We start from the raw sequence: 25,140 nt of genomic DNA, 5'->3' as shown, positions 1-25,140 counted from the left end.
ACATTGCCTTTCCCCACTTTTCCTGTGTGAGTTCCCAAAATTATTGCCAACAGTTCTGATATTCCTCTGCCAGCTTTTTCTGTACTCTGGGATGCCTTGACTGGGGCTTGCTGATTTGAGTTTGTTCATGTGATCTTCGTATTCCTACTTTATGTCCACTTTCTAGTTTTTTCTCTTGGTAACCCTTGTTTCTGTGACTTTAGCAGCTTATCCTTTTTTTCAGTGACAGTCCCAGTTATGTTTTTGTGTCTCTGTTGTTGTGGTTGATAACATTTTACTATTGCTTTTGGAAAAATAAAGACTTCTAAAATATAAAGAGGGATACTGAGATCATTTCAACAAAAAGGTACATATTTTGTGAGGCATTTTGTTAGTATTTAATATATAGATCAAGTTTTGGAATTAGGATGCAGTATACATATAGACCATCTATAATTGTCTCATACCATGTGAAAGATATATATGAATAGTTTACAGTCTTGGTGATGAGATAAATTATAATCCTTAAAGCAAGCAATAGATAATTTCAGATAGTGAAGTATATCTAGATCCTGATCTTGAGAGATAGATAGATGATAGATAGACAGATAAAGAGAGAGACACACAGAGAGACAAAGATAGAAACAGAGGTACAGAATTGCTGTCCTAGGGTTTAGGATGAGAGTGATGTTAGGTGTTTGGACAGGGCTAGGATGGTAAGATAGACGAGTGTTACGGTCCCTGAGGTATTTGAATGACTGCTTATTAGTGTAGGGACCTGTGAATCACAGACAATAAAAATTAAAGAATGATTCAGTGTGAAGTTGCCAAAGGGGATGCAGATCTCTCCATGCAGGAGTTGCCTGGGAAGCCTCTTTGAGCTGTATTGTCACTTTCCTATAATGAAGATACAGCACCTTTGTGAAAGATTGTTTTAAGAATCAGAAATAAATCACATAGATTTCTTATATCTAATTAGAACTTACAAAATAGTAGTGATTATTATTATTTTTGGAAGTAACTGTCCTCAGCCTTCAGTCATTTGAAGGGATGTGTGTGTGTGTGTGTGTGTGTGTGTTTGTTTGTGTGTCTGGGAGGGTCCTTTTCTGTAAAATAGAGCATTTCGTTACGTTGAATCACTTCCTGTTATCTATGGGGAGAAGTTCAGGTTATCCTCATCCAAGTTGCTTCCTTCTTTGTATCTGTGCTTTTCAGCCTTTGGCCATCATGCTGTCTCTCTGGCCACTTGGATAGAATTCAGTTCCCGAGGTTGGTACCATCCACCTTATAAGTGAAAGCTTGATTGAATGTGTATGATGTAAAAGCAAATGCTCTTCTTGTGGTCACTTAAGCAGATATGAGCCGTGGGCATCAGAGCCAGGCAGGAGACAGAGCTACCTGAAGTTAGCTCCACTGTTGTCCAGGGCTAAGACCAGGGTTGAGTGTTCCTCTAGCTTTCTTGGGGTACACATACCTAAAATCAGGGGACCTTCATGGAAATTTCATTTGGACTATGATCTTTCAAAAAAGGAATGATCACGTATTTTGTTTTGCCCAGAGGAAAATTGTTTTTAGAAGCTAAGTACGGACACACTGCTGAATCTTTGTGGGTTCATTGTCAAGCATGGGTGTAAAACGGGATGACTTTTGTGCTGGCATATTTATTAGGAGGAGAATATGCAGAAACTTTAACATATACCTTTGTGGCCAGGCTCAAATTTGAGGGTTTTTTTCTTTTCCCAGGTAAGACACGGCAAGAATGAGTTTAGCAGAACAGGTGTCTCAGATGCATAGAATATAACTTCCAATAGGGGGACTCAAATGGAGGTGTGCTCAGCCCTGGCCTAGTGTAATCTCCAAATCATTCAATATGTCTCTTAGCTACATTTCAAAAACCTATCCGACTATCCATTCACCTGTTAGTTAGCCTCTGATTAAAGAAACAAGATCACTACTGCTAAGCATTGGTTAGGTGATGTTTGATTAGTATAGAGTGCTATACTGGGTTCTGGGGGGGAATGCTCAAAAGTATGGATATGGAAACTAAATTTCAAAGACTTTACAATCGGGCTATTTAAAAGGGCATGTACCCTCAAATATAACCAGGTGTCAAATAAGGTTAGCTAACATCATTGGTTGTTTAATGGGTACTCTGAGCCACGTTCTATTTGGTGTGAGTTAGAAGTATTACTTCATTTAATGTTTACCACAGCCCTGGAAGGTGGGTAATGTTATATCTCATTTTATGATGAAGAAACTGAAGCAGAGTTGGTATCAGTAACATGCCCAAGGTCATACAGCTCTTGAACAGGCTTACTAGGGGATGAGGCCAGGACGTTTGATCAAAGAACGTATGCTTTTAGCTATTTTACACACAGAGGAGGCCATGTCTGCTTCAGGAGCCAGGAGTCTGAGGTCCCAATGAACTGAGTCTCCCACAATGGCTTTGGAAAGGAAGAATTTATGCCAGACTTTTAAGGACGGATAAGTTATGTTGGAATTTAAACTGCCCCAGAGGGAGGGTGACAGGCAATTGACCTACTTAGAGGATATACATTGTCAGGGATTTGGAGATCACGGTTTTGAAATCTGATCATGCATCATTCATTACCCCCATTCTGTATGTCCATCTCTCTTTAGTTCTGAGTCTGTATCTCACCACAGAAGCAGGAGGAAGTCTGAGGTATGAGAAGGGAAAGAAACTGGGGAGGAGAAGGGAGTATGAGAACGTCTATCCTCTCTCCAGTCCTCCATGGAAGGAACTGGGTCCTGAGGAATTGGAGTATGAAAGACCATGAGCTCTACAACTGTCACTTCTTTCTTATGCAATTCCAGTAATAGGTGAATCATCTCACTAAAACTTTTAATTCCATATTTTTAAAATACAAAATAAGGAAAAATTCTCACAGAATTATGTTTGTCAAGTCTGGAAGGTGGGCTTGGTGCAGTGACTCTGTCTGTTAGAGTGTGCTTTGCGTATTAAAATGTAAACTTCCCTACTTCAACCTCTTTGTTGAGAATGTAGCCATACTGCCAAGTAAGAATTGTAGAGTCCCCTCTATCCCCAAAACACCTGGTATATAAAACCATATCATAGAACCAAACACTTTGAAACCAAGTGGAACCCACAGGAATTTACTTATTGTAGCAACAAGGAAAAAGACTTCCCTAAATCACAGCTCTGGTTGGTGGCAGAGGCAGGATAGCAATGATCTCCTCTCAAGTATACTTCTCACTGTATGTAGAGCTCATTTGTCATTTAATCATGCATGCCTTGTTGATGGTCCCGATGCCCAGTTCAAACTGGCATGATAACATGGTTTTCAGTGATCCTATAAACTCCTAGAAAAATTGTACCCTGGTGTTTCCAAACCTCAAAATATCTAGTTGAGTCTCTTGCACCCAGTCAGTGCATTTGAAGAACAGACTGATGTTGGGAAGGAAGGGGTGTACCCTCCCCCAATTAGTTGCTTTTGGATGAAGACGTGAGAATAAGCAGATCCTTAATCTTGAGGCATTCAATGGCCACTCTAAACCTGAAGTTGGTGTGTGGAAGAGAGTAAATTTGAAAATATACTTGAAAATTTGAGTAAACGAGAGGGAGTGAATTTGAAAATTTAGTTTAGTCCTGACATCAAAAGGACATCTGCAGAATGAAGGCTTCTATTAAATAATGAAACTCAAAATAAAAATAAATAAAGTGGCGTGAATACTCTTGCCAACAGAAGCTGCTGAATCTTCCACACCTCTTACAGAGATTAATCCTTTCCTACAGGCCAAAATCTAATTATAAACCATTCTAATTAGTTAGGAAGTAGAACTGCTGTTCCTTTTTGAGGAAAAAAAATCTAGGAAGAGATGCTACTACTGCATCAGAGCTCCAGCACAAGGCTGGAAGCATTCAGGTATGAATACGAGTCAGTTGTCTCCTACATGAAGCTTGTTTTCTTGTATCAGTTAGCTGCTGCCTGTATATTTTTATGGGGCTTCTGCAGTTTATTTTGCTGCTTCCAGTTCACTATAGGTCCATTTTCACTGTAGCAAGCCTTTAAACCTAAAATAAGCATTATGTAAAATATTATTTTGACTTTACATTAAATGGATCTTTAGAACTTTCAAGTGCTCCAGGGCAAAAAGAAGAAAATCTTCGAGGGAAAAGCCTTAATATTCCAGATATAATGAGTTTGTTTTACATTATCTTGCTTATTTTTTTTTTTTCCTCTGGACTATTTTCACTTGGGTTCTTTTCATATCCCAGTTAGCAAAGGAATTGACCAGAACTAAGAACAGCCCTACAGCAATCGCTAAAATTCCGCTGTGCTTGTCAGATACTGTCTGACCACTGATTACTGCCCGAGGGGAATTTGTTTCCTTTATAAACTTTTTGGTGGGTTCTCATCACCAGGGAAACAGCTTTTTTTTCTCTCTTGAGAAAACTTATGAGGAAAGCATGAGCTTCTTAATTTTCGTCTTCTTATTTTAAATCTCGGGTTTGTATGCATTTTTAAAGCATGAGATGAAAGATAGCAATATTTCCATAACACTGAAATCAGGAAAACATTATAATAATTGGTGAGACAAATGTCATCGACCTGGAAACTTGCGAAGGTCTACATGAATCATGCTGGATAAGTACAACAAGAATCTGTCTCTTTCCTTACCTTTCACCTATGGAAAATATGCAAATTAATCAATTCTATACTATGGGGAAAGCTTGGGATTAAATAGATTGTATTAGTTAAAGTCTTATCAGGAAAAGGAATTCACCCTGGGTTCAAATGAAACTCATGTAGGGACTTTTTATAGAGGTATATGCAGGTTTGGAAGGATAAAGAGAAGACAGTAAGGCACTCAGATATTCTAGTCACATTGAATATTTCCATTTCCTCCTCCTGAGCCTCAACTATTTTAGTTGCTTTCTTTTGAAGTCAGGCGCTTCCATGACTCCAGACTTGGAGCTTTACTTTTTCTGCCAATCTAACCAGAATTTTCTCCATCCCCATCTCCATCCTGAGATTCCTACATCATCCTTGGAGGATCAACTCAAATGTTTGTCCATATCTGTGACTCTTCCCTCTAGGAAAATTAATCATTTTCTTAGCTCAAATGTAAATTCCTTTAAGAGTAGGAGGATGATATACCTATATAGCTGAGTACCTATTATGCTGTATACAGAGTTAAATAACAAATATTCTGAATTGTGGCTTGGAATGTTGGTCATCATTTATGCTGATTACCAATATTTACAGTTCTCCTAAAGACACAGTAGGATTGCATTTCCCTGCCCTTTTAAAATTAGGTATGGACATGGTATTTGCTCTGGCCAATAAACTGTGATACATGTGATAGCAAACGGTACATTTCATGTGCAAATAGAAGTCTTTGGGAACCGGTACACAATTCCCCACATTTCCTTCCAACTTCCAAGATATTCTAGATGTTGGAGCTCCATTGGTCTGTCTTCTGGAAGGAGTAAAATGTGCTGTAGAGACTCCCACTGAGCCAAGATGGATATAATAGGTAAGTGACTAGAGAAAAAATTTATTTTAAGCCACTGTAGTTTTGGGTTGTTTATTACTGTTACCTACCTTGTTATGATAAACACAGAAATTTTAAGAAATACCATTATTATAGACTGAATGTTTGTGCCCATGCAAACTTCATATTTGGGAATTCTAATCCCCCATGTGATGGTATTAGGACTTAGGGCCTTTGGGAGGTAAATAGGTAATGAGAGTAGAACCTTCATAAATGGGAATAGTGCCTTATAAAAATCAAACATGAAAACTTGCTACCACTCTCTCCGTTCTCTGACATATCAGGATATAACAAGACAGTCATCTACAGAATAGGAAAATGGTTCTCAACCAGAACCCAACTGTGCTGGCACCCTGATTTCAGACGGCCAGTCTCCAGAACTGTGAGGAATGCATTTCTGTTGTTGATAAGCCACCCAGTCTATGGTAATTTGTTATAGCAGCCTAAACGCACTAAGACTACCACTATCTAGTCTGATGGAACACTTCAAATCCCACTGTCTGAAAAGGAAGAAAGAAACAAATCAAACCAAACCAACCATTATCAAACAACGCCAGCTAAAATTTTGAACGAAAGCACCAAATAAACGAATGTAGGAAAATCCTTAAAGGCTATTAGTAAGAACAAATATATCAGTATGAACAAAGATATAGCTGTACTTTAGTGTGTATGTGTAGAAAGAGGAGGACGGGACCATGAAGGAATCTGTTTGCCTCTAGTAGAAGTGTTGAGATGAAGAACTGTTCTGGAAATATAAACGCATAACTAAAGCTGGCCCAGATTATTAAGTGAGCAGAGTTCATAAAATTCTAGCATCAAAGGATTGAGGAAGATCTTCAAAGGTTACTTGGTTCATTCACCTCCTTTCAAGTAGGATCACACCAAAACCATCCCAGAAAAATGAGAAGCTATTCTATTTTTAAAGCTTTCTATAGAAAGAGATTTTCTCTGACAGAACTGTTTTTCAGCTAGTGTTAAAACCTCTATTCTGAATGATATGCCTCACTCGCATTCAGGACACTTAATATAACACTCACCATCTGTATTAGTGTCCTGGGGCTGCCATAACAAATTACCACAAACTGGGTGGCTTTAAATACAGAAGTTTATTCTCTTACAGTTTTGGAGGCTGGAAGTCTGAAATTAAAATGTCAGCAGGGCCATGCTCCCTCTGAAGGCTCTAGTGAAGAATCTTTCTTTGTGTCTTCCTAGCATCTGGTAGCTCCCAGAAATCCTTGGCTTCCTTGTTTGTAGGTGCATCATTTTAATTTCTGCCTCCATCGCCACATGGTTTTCTTTCATTCATGTGCCTTAGTGTGTCATCTTCTCTTGTAAGGACACCCATCATTGGATTTAGGACCCACTGTATGGCAGTGAGTCCTATGAGTGTTTGAACTCATCATAAGTTAACTAATTATGACTGCAAAGACACTGAAGTTTTGAGAAGACACAACTTTTTATAGAAACTATCTATTCAACACACTATGGCATCCTTTGTGCTGCTTGTCCTGAAGCTGAAAATATCAATGATTTTTTTAATTGCATCCATAGTTCATCTTTCTTGCAGTCAATATGAATTTTATAGTGTATCTAACATAGATGATTTTCATTTCATTATTTTTCTTGTTGGTTTAAATTAATGCAAGATAATTTTTAAATATTAGCTTGAACATGACCATTGTACCAGTTTTTGGTGGGAAGAGAGAAGTCAGCCAAAGCTTCAGAAACTGAATTTGCGATAGTAATAATATAGTCACACTAGTTAATTGAATGAAATGAACACTGATACACACAATAAGTCAAGATGTATTATAGTGTGGGTGGGGTTCTCTTGGCCAAAATAATTCAAGAGAGGTACAGACAGGCAAAGTTGCACATGCTGAAGTAATTGGGAAGATTTTAGGGAGGAAAAGAAGACATAAAGGGTAGATACAAATTTATGAAAGAACGTAGTTAGTCAGGGGAACTACATGGTAAAGCTATAGAATTGACCAAACAGCAACAGTCAATAGAACTCACTAGCCACAGAGGCCAGGCTGTAGAAGTACAATTGTGAAGAGAATAGCTGAGCTTTGGTTTGTAAAGGTGAATCAGGGCTTGCCTGTGGAATGTCAATGTCAAATTAACTTCAAGCTTCATCCTGTGGATGCTGAAGAGTACCTGGAAGTATTTGAACCTTAGAGATATGTAGATGATGTTGGGAGAAGATGAACTTGGTAACAGAGTGGAGGTTATGTTTTAGGTATGGGAGTCTAAAGATTGTTGCAATACTACAGCAGAGTTATGAGGTTTGTTCCACAATGAATAATAACGAGAGCCAATAACATGCTGTTATTACACGGAAATTATTTGTTCCATGGAAAATATTTCACTGAGGGATTTGTGTTGTTTCCTAGTGATGGTCTACAGAGAAAACACACTTTTGTTTCTGTATATCCCTTCACTCCTCAGGATATAAGAACATCACTATCACCCCCAATGTGTGAAATTTTGGCTGCTCTCCACTTAACATGAGTTTCATTTAAATGAATAAAGAAAAGTACATTCTCAGCCTTCACTGTTGGGAAAAATCTCCTTACTCAGCAAAAGATAATGTAAGGTTGCCCTGTTAACTCAGCCTTGCAGAAAACATTCCTGTCAGTTGGCGTGAGCTTTGTTCCTTTTACCTCAGGCAGGTGGTAAAGGCATTTTGTAAAGGAGGATTCCAAATTAGGTTAAGCACCAAAAAAGGGAAATGGCCTGGCTCAGCCTGGTGGGGAGAGATTGAACTGTTGAAGTATATCCAAGTTCACCTCTTAAAGTCATGTTCCAGTGCAACTTTTGAGAGAACAAAAATGGAGAGAATGGTTGATTGTGAGCCTTTCGACTTCTTTTCACTGGCCTTGCCCTAATGTTCTAGGGTCTGAACATCCCAATAAATGATTACCTGCCTTATTCCCACTAGACACTGCTCCCTCTCAGCTGTTATGAAGCCATTTCCTTCCAGAAGTATTGGTTGCTCTTCATCCCAGGGGCATGTGCACATTAACAAGGTCTTCTAGGAGTTTGAAACTTTCATAAGACACACAAAGATGCTATTCCAGTGGTGAAATTCAAGATCCTAGAGTGTGGACACACACACACACACACACACACACACACACACACACACACACACAGCTAAGACTAAACATACCTAAATAATAAAGCTTAGTATTAGATACTTTCTTAACTTATTAATAGTGACTAAAATGTCAATATTCTTAAGTGGATTCACTCAAATTGCTGCATGTGACTGTAGTTCGTTTTCACAGCTGTATACTATTCCATAGTGTTATTATTCAACAAATTATATTGTTTTTCTCTTCTTAATGAGAATTTGCAGGTATTTTCCCCCCAGGTGTTTTTTCCCAGATTTGTGCTTACATAAATGGTGCTGCTATGAACATTCTGTTGTGTATCTTCTTGTGAATTTGTGCAAGTGTTTTCTCCTGGGTGTGTACAAAGGAGTCAAATTGCTGGGGTTATAGGTTATATGAATGGTCAATTCTGCAGGGTAGTATCAAACTGTGTTCCAGAGTGGTTGTGCCAGTTTATACTTCCACCAGCAGTGTTTAATTTTTTTTTAATGTTTATTTATTTTTGAGAGAGAGAGACAGAGTGTGAACAGGGGAGGGGCAGAGAGAGAAGGGAACACAGAATCTGAATCAGGCTCCAGGCTCTGAGCTGTCAGCACAGAGCCCGATGTGGGGCTTGAACTCACAAACTGTGAAATCATGACCTGAGCCGAAGTCGAAACCTTAACCGACTGAGCCACCCAGGCGCCCCAGCATCGGCAGTGTTTAAAAGGTCCTATTGATAGTTCAACATTTGGTAATATAGACACTCATATTTGCCTATCAAATGACATTAAATATAATCCTGCTTTGGGTTTCATTTGCATTACCCTCATTATGAAAACATTTGAGCCTCTCTTCATATGACCCAATGTGTTTTCCCATATGTACCTATTTTGTAATGGATGTACCAAATTGTATTTATGTCTAATTCTCTACCTTAGTGTATTTTGTCTGAGTTACACAAAGCTGGGAACTCATTTTCATTTCTTTGGATTTTCCCAAATAGCATCCACAAAAGTCTTGCCAGCAGCAGTTTCCTCTATAAGACAAATAGCTTCTGTGACTTCCTGTGTCTTCTCATTTGGAAAGCCTATAGGAAGAGTTAGAGTTTATATGATGCTACACTGGGCACAAAACAAGACTAACTGCACATAGCCTAATTCCTACTTTTTAGGAACCTGAGATCTTGAACAGTCACAATGATTTAAGTCCTCACTATTTCTCCTACCGCTTGCCAGTCTACTTTCTACTTCCAAGTTTCATTTTATTCTGGCCAAAGTGGAGGTGTAGTATAATTTTCATTTATAACTTTCAAAAAATTGAGACAATGTTAATATGTATTTTAAACATGTTAATAATAATTTTGTTTTTAATAATTAAAAAATTGAGGAAACTATTAATCTGGCATATTAAAAGAGGTCAACTCCACAGGGCTAGCTTTTCAACTGCGCATTTGACTTTGTGCTTCTCAGATACAGCCTCTGTCTGACCACTTTTCACATCATAGTAACTGACGATGTATACCACATTCAAGATTCCTGAATTATAGTTCAATTTGAGGCTTTTCAGAATCTAACTTCAAAGCTATTCAGAAGAGCTTTGTAGGTTACCCAACTTCAAAGCATATTTGAGATTATTTAACATTATTAAACAGAGCAATCTAAGAGACAAAGACACAGGCTAAAGTCAAAGCTGTTTTAAAGACATCATATATCATTGTCTTTGCTATTACTTTTCCTCCCAACTTACTAAAGGCTGTCACCCATTCCAACTGTGTCCAAGAAGCATGCTATGGGGTGTGTTGTGTGTGTATGAGAGGACAAAGTATTTTGTACTCACAACTTGGCCTTATCATTTCCTTAGATTTCTTTGATTTTTCTTAAATGTTCCCTGATATATCTACCTCCAGGATATTGACTAAGCATATGCATTCCTCTTTAAACAAATACAATAGCCTATTTCCAAAAGTCATACCATAAGACACAGCTGTCACAACATCTGACAAATACCCATAGTCAAGGATATGACCTAGCAAATCTGAATGCTCTCTCTCATTTTTCTCATATTTTAACATTTATCTCTCCTTCATTCAGTAGCATTTGTCAACCTGCCTCTATCCATGGCAACCCTTCCTATTTTAATGTTCTCACTCTTATCCACAAACTAAATTTACATTTCTTGCTGTTATAAATTTTATGTTGTTGAAAAACATTACTTCAAGAGGACTAAAGCTCAATGAACCCCCAACGACAAGACTTTCAGAAGGAAAAATGCACTCCCTTTCTTTATAGACCAGAAAGATAAGAACAAATAAAAACAAAAAATAATTAAGGTAAATTCACATCAGTTGGTGAAGTTGCTCTGTCTATTCACATCTATCTATCAAAGAGCATTGGTAGAAGATTGGGGATGTCAGTGAGTTTTCTGAATTGAGTCTAACTCTAAAAATGTGTTTGCAGTATTGTGAATTTATTTATTACAGATGTAATATAAGCATGTGGTACTGTATGACATTCAAATATATATATAACTATATATGTATTTAATTGTGCCTCCTTTTAGATGTGTTTTCTTCAATTAGTTAAAGTTATAGAAATCTACAGGGCAACAGATGTTATAGATCATTTGCCCACAAACCTTATTTGATAAGTAGGGTGACCTTGAATTTATTTGTCCAAACGTGGACACTTTCGAGGATGAAAAAGATGGCATTAATAATTAGAGTGACAACAGGCATAAACAGGGACTATGACAGACAATGAGGGGCAAATGTTCACCTCAGTCTTGAAGCATACAGTAGTTAAGTAGCTTTGTCACATGCCTTGCAAGTGCCACACAACACCAGAAACCAGGTTTCTTACTGTCTCATTAGGAATGCATTTGAACAAATGAGTTAGCTACAATTTGAAAATGTGCGCTGATCATTTTGCCCAAGGTCTGAAGATGAATCATATTAAACCACTGACCTAAGATAATGGAATTAATCTTGCAACTGCACTCTCCCAACTTCTTACTGGACTTAGGATGGTAAAGAATTCTGACAGCATGGCTTCCCTTTGGGCAAACCAAACCAGGCTGACATGATCCACTTTGATTTGGCCAACTTGTCAATGAGAGGCAGGATGACCTTCCACCTTCTGTACATATTTACTCATCTCACCATCTCCCTGGGTACATGGTGGGTGTGTCCTGGGTCTGATACAGGGAGGAGTGATCAGTTTAGGTGTTTTTTCATCCATCCTTATTCCTGCTGCCCTATTTAGCACTATGGTATATGAAAAGCATACCTGCTATTCTTGCTCATTTTGTCTTTAGTTTACCATATGCTGAATATCTACTGGGTACCAGAAATATGCTAGGGGATTTCACATACATCACTGTAAGCTACTGTGTTTCAAGATTTGAGTAATTTCTCTTACCAAGTGGGTCAGATGAATTCTGTCTTATAAGCTGCCTACTTCACTATGGGTCCCAAGGTTACATGGAAAGCCCTCTGCAGGATTCTTCCAGTTTTATCATGGTCATGAAAGGCTTACCAGGATTTCTATTTCAGAAATAACTCCTGTTAAATCCCCATATTTATGCACCAAAAAAAAAGAAGATAAAAGATGAAATTCCTGCCATATTTTCAGTACCCATGTTTTAGAACAGTGAAGACACATTTGGATTTTTATAGATATATTTTACCAAAGGAAATTTGTGGGGAAGGATTCTAGGATGATCTTTGGTTTATATTAACAAAATCTGTTAAAGAGTTATATGGCTGGAGGCTTTCCCTAATAAGTATCTTGTCCCCCCAAAGAGGAAAATTTTTGAGAAGGACGTAAATGATTATATTCTAAGAAGGCAGGTTGTAGTATAACAAAATTCAAAGATTGTGTTTTCAAAGTATCAAGTAGCAAGAAGGAGACCAAAATTTTTTATGGAGAAAATAGTATTTAAGGTGGAATTTGAAGAGAGAGACAAAGTTCTTACTGAGACAAATAGAAGGCAAACCAATTTTCCAGGTGGAAAAAAATACCATGAGTAATGACATGGAAATGGGAAAACATACAAAAAATTATGTTCAGGGAATAAGCAAAATCAACCCTTAGCTGGAATTGGGAGCAAGAAGTAAATTGTGCAAGATTAATGGTAACTCAGATTACTTATAAATCCCTTCTCAGGAGAAATAAAAAGACACATTCTAGTATATTCAAAACCAATACTGTTTTTTTATAAAAGACACTCTCTAAGATATTACACTTTCCTGTTTTTAAAACTGTGTCATGAACATTATTTCATTTAATTTCCATAACATATCTGGTAAGGCCATTATTTCCATTCTGTAGGTTGGATCGCTGAAATAAACATAAGTTCATTGCTAACTTGGTGGGGCAGGCAATGCCCTATCCTTCGTTCTGTCTCCCACTAGAAGCAAAGTGTTTGGTCAAAGAGCAATACCTTTCCACATGCAGGAGGCTTGCTTTCCTGTTGAGTGAGACTTTATTTGAGTTTTGAAAGTGGGACAATGTTTTTGTCAGGGAACTTCAGTGGATTAAGCCACTGCTTCAACCGTGTTAATAAGGCTGCCGGACTCAAACTGTGAGCAGAACCTTGCCAACTCCAAACTGCTGCTGCCCGGTAATCTCAACAGTCCACCTGCTGTGCACCTAGCACTTGAGACCCAACTCCTGGGTCCAATAGACTGAATATTGGCTCTGGCTGCAGGCCTTGGCCTCTTACACACTGAGCCGCTGCCTGCAGTCCTCATCGCCATTTTCAGGCCCAGCATCCATTCCCCTGACGCAACTGACCAGTTTCTGGGCTAGCAGAGACCAGTGTGCAGATGGGGTCAGTATGAATGTCCAAGTGACAAATCAAAGCAAATGCAGATGGGAACACAAGGTGTAGACCAGATCCTGAATCCAAATAGGATGGGGGTTTAGAGAAATTAAACCTACTAATTAGTGACCTTGGAACCATCTTCATCAGCTAAATAATAAATAAAAATTTATCTGAGTTGGTTTTACTAATAAATCCAGTTCAGAGACTATGACAAAATGTAATGGATTCAGCTACTTTTAATCCCTGAGGGTCATATGCCAGTGTATGGAATAGTAGGGCCATACATTATTTGCATATGTTTAGCATGTAATTTACATTCTCCTATTCAGACTTGGCACTTTGTTCTCAGCCTCTTTTTATTTTTTTCTTTTGAAATAATCTTGTTTACCTCTTCCAGGCCTTTGTTCCCTGCCCCCCTCCCAAATCTTAACAGAAATACTCTGGTGAGGGGCTTCTGGGGGGCTCAGTCCATTGAAACTGTAACTTCAACTTTGGCTCAGCTCAGGATCTTGCAGGTTTGTGAGTTTGAGCCCTGCATTGGGCTCCCTGCTGTCAGTGCAGAGCAGCTTTAGATCCTTCATTTCCCTCTCTCTCTTCCCTTCCCCCACGAGCATGCTCTTTCTCCCTCCCTCTCTCTCTTTCTCTCTCTCTCTTTCAAAAATAAATACAAATTTTAAAAAATTAAAGAAAAATACTCTGGTAGAAGAATGGTTAAGGGAATCAGCATCATACACAGCAAACCTCCTAGGCTCACATTGGTATCTACTATGAGTGTTCTGAGCTCTCTCAATTGTCCCTTCCCCAGTTCTATTCACACAGCATCCATAAAAGGACATGTCAGTCCCCCAGAGTGGGAAAACACTACTTTTGCTATAGGAACCTCTAGGCTTGAGTGGAAGTTCCCTGTATTTTAAGCAAGTGAGTGAACCTCTCTGAGTTGTACTTGCCTTGGTAATTTTGTGGGAGGAACACGTACTGTCTTACGGTCCTTACATGGTGGTTGTTAGGATCACATGAGATAGGTGTGTGGATACACATGGTGAGTATTGAGCCTATCATTGTTTGATTTTTTGATATTTTGTACATATGGAATTTGGCACTGATTTATATATTTGTGAAAATATTATGTTAGAATACACACTTATCTTAATTACTGATTTTTTTCATGACTCATGCATTTTGCTCCTGACATGAATGCCTTGCTTGCCTCACTCCAGTTCTTAACCTGGACAGGCACTATATGGTGGTAGAGTAACAGAAGGTTTCAGCCAACCAGATACTACTGAAGAAAGCCACTGAGTGTGCTAGATACCTTCACCAGCAAGGAAGAAACACTAGCACCCCAGGACAGTCAGAAAAACCTGTTTCTAAGATATTGTTAACGCTGAATCTCTTTACAGAAGAAAGGGCCACTTCTAACATCTCATTGCCAATGAGAATGAAGCGCCAGCTTCTTAGCCTAGCTTCCAAAATGTACTACAGGAACCCCCTTTGCTACTCATCCAGTGTTTTTAAATCCTCAACTGATCTGTTCATCCATCTGATCATCCTTACTGCTCAGACATCCCACTCTCATTTCAGATTCCAAGTTCTTGACCCCTTGTTCTTCCTTCTAGAATTTCTTATTTCCTATTGAGTATAGAAAAAATACTCACCAGCTTATAAATTTCAATTGAATTTCAATTTTACTTCTCTGTTCAACCTTCCCAGCTGATTCTAGTCCAAAATGACCTCCCTTCCTGGTATCCACAGACAGTACTGCCCCATAGGATAGGAGCTAAGTACATCAGTTTTCTGTTGCTCCCTGTTTATATGGCCTGCTTTATTCTTTCCCCAACCAGCTGGTAAAATCCCAAAGGACAGAGAACACATCTTAGGTTTTACTTCCCCACTGTGAATTTTTACCTATGAATTTTTACACATACACTCACTCACACACACATTTTCTCTTTATGAGGGTCTATAATATTCTCATATATTTCAAACTATATCATTCATACCATATCATTTCTATATTTAAGCATTTAATTTAGGATATGGTTATATCTTGTCCTAAAATATTTCTAGTAGTTTCTTGTGAATTAGTTTAGTTCCCTAACTTGATTATTAGTTCTTCTATGGCAGGAAATATGATTTTTTTTTCCTCTGGGGTCACCTTTAGTAACTTTCAAAGACCACTGGATTTCCTGGCAATGCACAGCTCAAACTCCTGAGGAATAAAGAGATACCTCTGATTGCAGTAGAAAACCAAACCTAACCAAAAAGAAGGTATCATTAACTTTTCTGTGATCCAAAATTAATCTGTAATTGAGGAAGTTACTTTTCAACTTGATTGAATGTTTGGGATATTTGTCTTCACTGTGAACTTTTCTGAATTGTGTAGATAGTCGCTAACTGAATTTTATAGGCTAAAACAATGTTCTTGAATAGAGATAAAAGAAAATGACAGAAAACTTTAGAAACTTATGTCTTTCCTTTTAATATTGTATTTACAAATTGTAAACTCACAGGAACTCTTCGGAAATTTGATTAACACTCCTAACAAAAGCCATCTCATAAACTGTGTCCATTTTTGCTATGAATTAGCCCAGGCAGAAAGGCATGGGATTGTAGGCTATTGCTAAAGTTCATCTGTAATTAAACTTCACAAAATAGAAGTTACTCTCAAACTAGAATAGGATCCCAACAACAGATCAATACAGTGTTGCAGGGTTAGTGGTCAACTGATTAAGTCTAGCATGGTTGCCAGGCCTTATTTGTATCCGTTTATCTCCAAACTTCTAATAAGTAGTTTTTTTCTGACTCTCTGACTTGCTGAGAAATCATTCTTTCAAAAAGGAAATACAATTCCTTAAATTTAGTTGGGTAACCTAACTTTAACATTATGTGAAGGGAAAAGAACCCTAAAAGAGAAATGTTTATACTGAAATTTAACCCCCAAAGTTGCACTACATCATCTTATAGTTTGCATTTTTTTTTTTAAGTAGGCTTCAAGCCCAGCACAGAGCCCAACATGGGGCTTGAACTCACAACCCTGAGATCCAGACCTGAGCTGAGATCAAGAGTTGGATACTTAACCGTGTGAGCCACCCAGGCACCCCTAACGTATGATGTTTAATTGGAACATCACTTTTCTCTCTTAGTGGAATTCATCTTTCGTATTAATGTTCTCCCTTTTCTTTCCAGTTTCAGTATTAACTGAACCAGTGGTGTACTGGGCATAGTGCCTCATAAGCACCAATTTTTAAATTTCCAGAATATTTAAAAACCAGTCATTAAACAGAATTTTTTTTTAAGAATTAAATTACATTCACCATACTTACAGTATATTACAACAAACAAACAAAAGAGAATACTCGACGCATACTTTCCTAAATAGCTTACTACATGTTACCATTATCTATGCTTTTGAACATAGTTATGTTTATTCCGTCTTCATAGTGGAAATGTGGGAGCATGGAGCACAAAGACACAGCATCTCTTCCTGACCCCACATTCAATTACATCACATCGGTGGCTTGAAATTCACAGAAACCAGGAAACACTACAAATTAGAGCTTGATTTATTGCTTTGTTGATTGTCTTGACTTACGAAAGCGGTGGAGCAAGTGTTATTAATGCAGATTAATCTTAAAAATGTGTGTGTCAGTAGCCCTGACATTGCGAATAGCACAAAAACTGAGGAAATTTTTTTTTTCGGTATTTGAAGACAATTATCCAATTAAGTAAAAAGAATTTCATTTTTGAATAAGTGAAGTTTCTGGAAGTCTTTGTTATTTTACTTTATTCTTACTTGTAAACAGACACAACATCTCAACCATCATTAAGTCCAAACTGTACTCATCAGTCAAGTCATTTGCAATCATAGATTGACCTGAGCTATAAGAGATGAGCAAAAATCAACAAAACATTCTAAGAATGTTAACAAAAAGCTAACGTTCTTTTGGCTATATCGAATCTGTAGTAAGCATAGTATATTTTGTTGTTCCTTAGCAATTACGTGCCATACAGTTGTTTTTTTACTTTTTAGAACTTATAATACAAATATGTATGTGTATATACACATGCCTGCACATGCAGGGATGGGCACATACACACACACACACACACACAGTTTATGTTTTTGGAAGGTAGAGAAACCAAACCAGATAAACCAAATGTTTAACATTTGCTGGCACAGCATTCTTATAACTAAAGTGTTATCAGATAATTAAAACTTTTATCTAATAAAGATATAACATGAGCCCTCCTCCCCACCCCCTCAATGTATTTTGATTGGATTAGTGAATTCTTGAAGTCTCAGAGCCTTCATATCATTAAGGTTTATCAGTGAAATGATAGCTGGGAAAGTTTCTATTGTTGGGTGGTAAGATTAGAGACCTTCTCTTATTTCCTTTAATCAAATCTTGACTGTCCATATGATACTTATCTAATATCAGAGGATCAGTAAACATATATATTTGGTATAATTTCTTACACAAAAAGAAAAAGACCTGAGCTTGTTTTCCAGCTCAGTTTATAGTTAAATGTTTACCGTTGACAACTCATTTTTACTTTTGTGCAAATGCAAAGTAAAAGAATTACACTATTTTACTAGTTCCCAAACATCACCACATATCAAAATTACCTGCAAAACTGTTCCTATCAAATGATTTTTTCCTCTAACCAGACCTACTAAAACACAAACTCTAGTAATGGGACCAAGAAATTGGATCATTTTAATGGCTGCCAGATGGTCTTCATGCCAGATATGGAACCCCTCTACTTCCAAAAGCTTTTCAGGTCATATAGTCCTAATGGTAAACTGACTAGTAAAGGTGTAGGCACCAGATATTTGTATGTGTGGATTGTCAATAATTTACCCATTTTCCTGACTTATGCATGTTTCTTATCATATATGCTTTTGTTATGTATGGCGTGCCCTTAAAGTAGTTTTCATATCTTAAAATTCCCCCCACCACAGGGTATATAATCAATATTGTTTATAAGTATTCAGCTACTTTTAAAGAAGCTAAATGTATATATGTCAATATTTCTAAAATTTCTTGTGTAATATGAGAAATTGTGGCAAATCCTTATTAAAAGCAAGATTTGCTGCTGCCAAAGCACTCACCTGATTGCTTGATAACAATATGAAAAAAAAGAAACTATTCTGAATAAATTTGTTAGTGTACCCTGGTTAGCTCCTAATTTTCTTTTTTTGAATGTTCAGTACTGCAGTCATTCCAATCATTAAAAAAAATATTACTAACAGTGGTTTCAAAAATATCTATTCCCTTAGGTCTTAGAACTCCTCATTTTTATGTATAATCATAATAACAAAGATTTAGAAATTACTTTAAAGTTTGCCCATATACCTCACATAAATTGTCATATATATTTAATTTTTATAACAATCTGTAGACAAAATTTTATCTCCTGTATGTTTGATGAAAGATAACTAAAGCTCAGAAAGCCATTATAGAGAATCAGTTATGGAGATAAACTCAAAGATAGGAAGGTATCTTGGTTCCATATCATATGCATTTTCATAATTAGGAAGTTATTCTTTTGGAATAAAAATAATAATGTTTGTAATATAGGTGAAATAATAGTTATTCTACCTAGTTGTTAACTGTTTCCGTAGAGATTCAATTCCTATATGCTTAAATAGTCTGTTTGGAAAACTTTTGGATTTCTTCCATCTGAATTTATATATATATCTGGCTTGGGAATTCTCATTGATTTACATTTTTTTTCTGACATGGTTGTCCAAAAAGGTAAGGAGAAAGACAAGTACTATTGCTTTTTGCTGTCTCATTGGGTAAAATGCCTGTCGCTTCTTACAAATTGACTGAAATTCCTGCCATCTGCTGCTGTAAACCTCATCTAAATGTAAATTAAAATAAATACATTTCTTGAGGAAAAAAAAAAAAAACTTTAGACACCATAAACCTTGGCTCATTTTGTAGTGGTTTAATGATTTTTCTGCCAACCAAGTTTCCCAGCTTCCAAAGAGATGTCTAATGACATCAGCACAAGTGCCCTGGAGATAACTCTATGAAGTCCAAGCTTCCATTCTCTTAGAAATAAAAGATTCAGTGGAGAGATACAGGTGTCTGCCATTCTAAGGGGAGAGTACCTGGGCTTGGAGTATTAAGACAAATAATAGTTGATTAGTTCATCAAACAAACAGAACAACGAACTTGTCTTACTGCATTCATAGTTTTTTAATAGACTTGACTCCACTTGTCTGATTTTTCATTCACTCCTTCATTGAATATATATGGAGCAGCAACTTTTGGTCGAGTGATTCCATACAGTTTTTAGAAGAATCTTGCTTCTGAAATGTCTTTGTCTCTCATCCCTGCTAAGGTATAGTTTCTGATGCACTTTGAAAGAGGCTAATGTCCTGCCCAATAACAAATCTGAGGACTAAATTAAAGGCCATGTTAGCAAATATGGTGAAAAAAATAATTGTAAACTCTATTAGTCCTGCCTCTTGAATGTTTGTTCTGCTTTGATCTTGAGTGTAGGGTGTGTCTTGGCTTCTGGAGCCTTTGCTATGCTGGCTCCTACCTGAATTTTCCAATAGCTCACAGATTTCCATTGAAGCTGCTGACTTGTGTTGAAACCCAGTGAATTTGACTCATTCCCTGGCATCTGACTTGGCTTCCTACACCTCTACTCCTGTTGTATTGATTTAAACATAGATTTATACTCTAGAACTAGAATTTTGCCTGCTTGTTTAAATATTGTCCCTAGTGATATTTCCCTTCAAGAGTATAAGTATCTTGCCTCGAGACACACTCTTATCAACATAAAGTAAATGTTGGCAGAGTTTATGATCCCTCCTTGGTTTGATTCAATTGGAACACAGTCCAAGTATAAACAGACCCAGAAATTAGGATTATATGACATTATTTAATATCTATTTCCCCAACAAGAATGTAATTTCCCTAGGGCCAAGTACCTATACTCTAGTTTTTTATTCGTCACTCTATACCAAAATTCTAACATAATGTCTGTATAAAATAGGTTTAAAAAACTCTTAATGTTGATCAAAATTAGAAGAAAATTTTGTGATTATGTCATTAATTTAGACTGTGTAGACATGGCAAACTCTAAAATTTATATATTTTTAAATTTATATTTATAATAAATAAATATTTATTTTTCCTCTCTCAATTATAAAATAACTATAAGCTAAGTCTATATCTGTACTCAACAGGATTGTCTACATGTGACAACAAACAACCCTCAAATCTCAATGGGTACAAAGAACACATGTATTTTTTTACTTATTCTTCATGTTCCTTAGGATGAGGCTCTTCAGAGTATTATTCCCACTTGGAACCAGACTTATGGAGACGCCACTGTTTGAAACATTGCTATCATTGTGATAGAGCAGTGAGGGAAAGCTCTGTAGGGTCTCAGTATAACTGAGTGCTCAGACTTTCACTACTCAATGGCCAGAGCTAGTCATGTGGCCCAATGAAACATAAAGCCAGAAATGTTCATAGAAAGGAGAACTGCATGCTTTTGGAAAATATCCTAATGATTACAAAACATCTGTTCATGCAAAGTAGAGAAGATATGCAACAATTTAAAATATAACTTTGGCTTAAGAAATTTTGTCCTGGAATATGCTAATGATGGAAGACAAAATTTTAAACATCTCAAAATAATATTTACTTATGAATATCTCTACTCTGTGCATGTAGATATGAACTGAATCACAACTTAGAGAAATAGGAGATCATTCAAATAAAATTTACTTTCCTTCCATTTGGGGAAAATACAGTCCATAAAATAATCATGCAGAGGGCTAACCTTCCCACTTAGGTCAAATCTAATTCAGGAAATATGAGACTGGGTCTGAGGTAGAGGAGAAGGTACGAAATTATATGTATATGAAGTATAGGAATAAAAGCTTTTTGAAAGACAATGTTACACAGATATGTATGAAATTATTAATGGTTGTGGTTAGAAGCCAGTTAAACACTTATTGAAAAGAAGGCATTATCCTCCATAATCAGACTTCTTAATATGTTAGGTGTCAGTGTTAATCTCATATTATTTCATAATTCTCACCACCATTATCATAATTGAATAAAAAGAGAGGGCATTTTGCATGTCTGTGCAAATCAGCAAGAGCTTCTACTTGGTTAGTAGGGATGTTGGTTCCTACTAAGGAAATATGAAGGGGGATATCTACCCTTTTGTACAGAAGATCTTTCATGATTAAAGCACTAGATGTCCAAGATCATTCTATTTACTCTTAGTTCTTTATAATAATAATGATAATAATAATAATAATAATTTATTGAGGTATGATTGACATAAAAATACTATATATATTTAATGCATACAATTTGATGAGTTTGGAAACAAGGATATATCTGTAAAACCATCTCTGTAATCTATGCCATAAACATATCCATCATCTCCAAAAGTTTTCTATTGCTCTCTTGATGATGATGATGATCACACTTAACATAAGATCTAACTTCTTAGCAAAATGTTAAGTATCCAATATAATATTGTTAACTATAGACACGATGCTATAGAATAGATCCCTAGTTCTTATTCATCTTGTATACAGAAACTTTGTACTCTTTGCCCACACCCATTTCCTCTCTACCTAGCAACCACCATTCTACTCACCACTTGTGAGTCTATTTTAGATTACTCACCTAAGTGGTATCATGTAGCACTTTTTCTTTCTGTATCCAGATTATTTCATTTAGCATAATTCCCTCCAGGTTCATTCATGTTGTTACAAATAGCAGGATTTGCTTAATTTTTAAGGTTGAATAGTATTTGATTTATGTACATATTTTTTATCCATTAACCCATCGTTGGACATTCAAGTTGCTTCCACAGCTGGGTTATTGTACATAATGCTACAGTAAGCATGAGAGTGTAAATATCTCTTTGAGATCCTGATTTCCTTTTTTTGTTTGTTTTTAATATAATTTATTGTCAAATTGGCTAACATACAGTGTGTACAGTGCGCTCTTGGTTTTGGGGGTAGACTCCTGTGGTTCATTGCTTACATACAACACCCAGTGCTCATCCCAACAAGTGTACTCCTCAATGCCCATCACCCATTTTCCCCTCTCCCTCACGCCTCCCATCAGCCCTGTTTGTTCTCTGTATTTAAGAGTCTCTTATGGTTTTCTTCCCTCCCTCTCTGTTTGTAGCTATTTTTTCTCCTTCCCTTCCCCCATAGTCTTCTGTTAAGTTTCTCAAGTTCCACATATAAGTGAAAACATATGATATCTGTCCTTCTCTGACTGACACATATTTCACTTAGCATAATACCTTCCAGTTCCATCAATGTTGCTGCAAATGGAAGGATTTCATTCTTTCTCATTGCCAAGTAGTATTCTATTGTGTATATATGTATATATGATATATATATGTATATATAATATATACGATATATATGATATATATCCACATCTTCTTTATCTATATAACCTATAACTGCATATATATATACACATATATACATATATGTATACATATATGTCTGTAAGTTTCCGTTTTCACCATGTATTTTTCAATGCTTATTATTTATTTATGATAGCCATCCTAACAGATGTGAGGTGATACCTCCTTGTATTTCTTATTTGCCTTTCCCTGATGATTAGTGATCTTAGAACCTTTTATGTACTTGCTGGCCATTGTATGACTTCTTTGGAGAAACATCTACTTAGTTCCTTTACCTGTTTTTTACTTAGATTTTGTTTTTAATTTTTTGTCTTTTTTATATTTTGGTTTTTGTTTTGATATTGTATGAGTTCCTTACATATTTTGGATATTAACCTCTATCAGATATATGGTTTTCAAGAAGTTTTTCCTATTCTGTAGGTTGCTTTTCAATTTGGTGATTGTTTGCTTTGCTGTGCACAAGCCTTTTGGTTTGATGTAGTCCCACTTGTCTATTTTTGCTTTTGCTGCCTGTGCTTTTGATGCCATGTTCAAGAAATTATTGCCAAAGAGGCACCTGGGTGGCTCAATTAAGCATCTGACACTTGATACCCTTCCATGTCATGTTCTCACAGTTTGTGAGTTTGAGCTTTGCATCAGGCCACACTGTTAGCATGGAGCATGCTTGAGATTCTCTCTCTCTCTCTCTCTCTCTCTCTCTCTCAGCAAATGACAATATAATTGTGAGCCTATTACTGGATTACCTGTTTTAGTATTTTTATCTGTCAGTCAATCTTTATGCAATATCACACTTTCTTGAATTCTGCAGCTTTATGTAAAGTCTTGAAAGCAGGCAGTGTAAGATCTGCTTCTCCTACTCTGGTTTGATTTTGAAAGAAAATCTGAAAAAGATTTCTGGGATGTTTTTCCACAATAACTGCCTTGTATATAGATGGTTCCAGAGTTTGTATACTGACTCACCAATATCTTTACTAGGCTCTTAATCCATTTTATTATTCTGTCCTAATCAATGAGTAAGTGATATGTTCAGTGAGTAAGTGGTATGTTCTCTTGGCCACTAAACAGTTTCTGGTCACTAGACAGTTTCTACAACAACCTTCCAGTGGCTTTGTGAACATGTCCAAGGAAAGGAACATGGGGCAAGAGTTCTCTGTGTTTTATAATAGAGTTAAGCTTTTCCCAGAAGCTTCCAGCAGACATTCTTCCATGTCTTATTGGCTACAATTGGGTTATATGACAAGTACTATAGAAAGAAAGGGCTGAGGACATAAGTATCTGGCATTTTCAAGCCTCCATCTTGAGAGGCTTTGAGAAGAAGAGAGAAGGAATGGTGTCTATAACACAGGCTAATAGTAGAAGAACATGTCACTTTTCTTAGAACAAAAGGTATTATCTTATAGGAGTGAAGTAACTACTGGTAGAATTTAAAGTTCAAAGAGCAGGGATTTTTTTTTTTTTTTATATATGGAAGACTTCCTAGCAATCCTAAAAGTATATGTTAGATTAATTCTTCTCTGGATCCTTTCTTTTCTATTACTGATTTTTATTTTATGAATTATTCTCAGAGCTCTTAAGTCCCGCCATAAAAATTATCAAGCAAAGGAGGTGAAATGTGATTACCAAACTACAGCAGACGGTTATAGGTAAATGCGGATTTAAAATTATGGCAAAAATTTTCCCATGCCTCCCTTAACAGAACAGTCTCTGCATTATGGCAAGTTCGAGATCAGAAACTATAACTGATAAGTTTAACAAAGAGAAATAGAATATGTGAATTTTCTTCCTTTGAGTTGAGATGTGCCTCTCAGAAACATTCTGTGTTCCCTGAGAGAAATAAGAAAAAATTTAACTATATGAATGCAACCATATATATATGCATATATCCGTAGAGACATAGTCCTATGTACATATATATCATCAAATGTCACTCCCTTGATGACAGCTTGGTGAATATTTCTTTCCTTTAGCAAAATTCTGATAAACTGACATTTCAAGTTCATGCAAACAAATTCCCTATGGAGTGAATTTATTATTTGTATCATTATTAATATTACTCAACTCTAAGTACGGTACCTTCAAAAGATTCCACTGCTCTTTGTTGTGTGAGAGTGTATGTGATTTTGATTAGCAAACCTGCACACCTCTAAGTTTCCTTCTGAGCTTGTGCAGTTAAAATAATTATAATAAAATCTATTAACTGCTTGTTACTGCAGGGGGAAAAGGCACTGCATCCAAGCCTCCATCTGCAACCATTGATTCT

The sequence above is a fragment of the Panthera uncia genome (genome assembly GCF_023721935.1).
Source record: "Panthera uncia isolate 11264 chromosome D3 unlocalized genomic scaffold, Puncia_PCG_1.0 HiC_scaffold_8, whole genome shotgun sequence".
NCBI lineage: Eukaryota > Metazoa > Chordata > Mammalia > Carnivora > Felidae > Panthera > Panthera uncia.
The sequence above is the reverse complement of the archived record's forward strand: the minus strand, read 5'-3'. Positions refer to the sequence as shown.